Here is a 3448-nt window from a genome sequence, read left to right on the forward strand (position 1 = left end):
CACATCTACAGTATATATACACCTGTAACACTACAATATCCACATCTACAGTATATATACACCTGTAACACTACAATATACACATCTACACTATATATAAACCTGTAACACTATGTTATACACATCTACAGTATATATACACCTGTAACACTACATTATACACACCTACAGTATATATACACCTGTAACACTACATTATACACACCTACAGTATATATACACCTGTAACACTACATTATACACACCTACAGTATATATACACCTGTAACACTACATTATACACACCTACAGTACACCTGTAACACTACATTATACACACCTACAGTATATACACCTGTAACACTACATTATACACATCTACAGTATATATACACCTGTAACACTACAATATACACATCTACAGTATATAAACCTGTAACACTACATTATACACATCTACAGCATATACACCTGTAACACTACAATATACACATCTACAGTATATATACACCTGTAACACTACAATATACACATCTACAGTATATATACACCTGTAACACTACAATATACACATCAGCGGTATATATACACCTGTAACACTACATTATACACATCTACAGTATATATACACCTGTAACACTACATTATACACATCTACAGTATATATACACCTGTAACACTACATTATACACATCTACACTATATATACACCTGTAACACTATGTTATACACATCTACAGTATATATACACCTGTAACACTATGTTATACACATCTACAGTATATACACCTGTAACACTACATTATACACATCTACAGTATATATACACCTGTAACACTACATTATACACACCTACAGTATATATACACCTGTAACACTACAATATACACATCTACAGTATATATACACCTGTAACACTACATTATACACACCTACAGTATATATACACCTGTAACACTACAATATACACATCTACAGTATATACACCTGTAACACTACATTATACACATCTACAGTATATATACACCTGTAACACTACATTATACACACCTACAGTATATATACACCTGTAACACTACAATATACACATCTACAGTATATACACCTGTAACACTACATTATACACATCTACAGTATATATACACCTGTAACACTACAATATACACATCTACAGTATATAAACCTGTAACACTACATTATACACATCTACAGCATATAAACCTGTAACACTACAATATACACATCTACAGTATATATACACCTGTAACACTACAATATACACATCTACAGTATATATACACCTGTAACACTACAATATACACATCAGCGGTATATATACACCTGTAACACTACATTATACACATCTACAGTATATATACACCTGTAACACTACATTATACACATCTACAGTATATATACACCTGTAACACTATGTTATACACATCTACAGTATATATACACCTGTAACACTATGTTATACACATCTACAGTATATACACCTGTAACACTACATTATACACATCTACACTATATCTACACCTGTAACACTATGTTATACACATCTACAGTATATATACACCTGTAACACTATGTTATACACATCTACAGTATATACACCTGTAACACTACATTATACACATCTACAGTATATATACACCTGTAACACTACATTATACACACCTACAGTATATATACACCTGTAACACTACAATATACACATCTACAGTATATACACCTGTAACACTACATTATACACACCTACAGTATATATACACCTGTAACAATACAATATACACATCTACAGTATATATACACCTGTAACACTACATTATACACATCTACAGTATATATACACCTGTAACACTACATTATACACATCTACAGTATATATACACCTGTAACACTACATTATACACATCTACAGTATATATACACCTGTAACACTGTTATACACACCTACAGTATATATACACCTGTAACACTACAATATACACATCTACAGTATATACACCCCTGTAACACTACATTATACACACCTACAGTATATATACCCCTGTAACACTACATTATACACATCTACAGTATATATACACCTGTAACACTACATTATACACATCTACAGTGTATATACACCTGTAACACTGTTATACACACCTACAGTATATACCCCCCTGTAACACTACATTATACACACCTCCAGTTTATATACCCCTGTAACACTATGTTATACACATCTACAGTATTTACACCTGTAACACTACATTATACACATCTACAGTATATATATATACCTGTAACACTACAATATACACATCTACAGTATATATACACCTGTAACACTATGTTATACACATCTACAGTATATATACACCTGTAACACTACATTATACACACCTACAGTATATATACACCTGTAACACTACAATATACACATTTACAGTATATATACACCTGTAACACTATGTTATACACACCTACAGTATATATACACCTGTAAAACTACAATATACACATCTACAGTATATACACCTGTAACACTATGTTATACACACCTACAGTATATATACACCTGTAACACTACATTATACACATCTACAGTATATATACACCTGTAACACTACATTATACACATCTACAGTATATATACACCTGTAACACTACAATATACACATCAGCGGTATATATACACCTGTAACACTACATTATACACATTTACAGTATATATACTGTACACCTGTAACACTACAATATACACATCTACAGTATATATACACCTGTAACACTACAATATACACATCTACAGTATTTATACACCTGTAACACTACATTATACACATCTACAGTATATATACACCTGTAACACTACAATATACACATCAGCGGTATATATACACCTGTAACACTACATTATACACATCTACAGTATATATACACCTGTACCACTACATTATACACATTTAGAGTATATACACCTGTAACACTACATTATACTCATCTACAGTATATATACACCTGTAACACTACATTATACACATCTACAGTATATATACACCTGTAACACTACAATATCCACATCTACAGTATATATACACCTGTAACACTACAATATACACATCTACACTATATATAAACCTGTAACACTATGTTATACACATCTACAGTATATATACACCTGTAACACTACATTATACACACCTACAGTATATATACACCTGTAACACTACATTATACACACCTACAGTATATATACACCTGTAACACTACATTATACACACCTACAGTATATATACACCTGTAACACTACATTATACACACCTACAGTATATATACACCTGTAACACTACATTATACACACCTACAGTACACCTGTAACACTACATTATACACACCTACAGTATATACACCTGTAACACTACATTATACACATCTACAGTATATATACACCTGTAACACTACAATATACACATCT

The sequence above is a fragment of the Clarias gariepinus genome, chromosome 22, assembly GCF_024256425.1.
Source record: "Clarias gariepinus isolate MV-2021 ecotype Netherlands chromosome 22, CGAR_prim_01v2, whole genome shotgun sequence".
NCBI classification, from domain to species: domain Eukaryota; kingdom Metazoa; phylum Chordata; class Actinopteri; order Siluriformes; family Clariidae; genus Clarias; species Clarias gariepinus.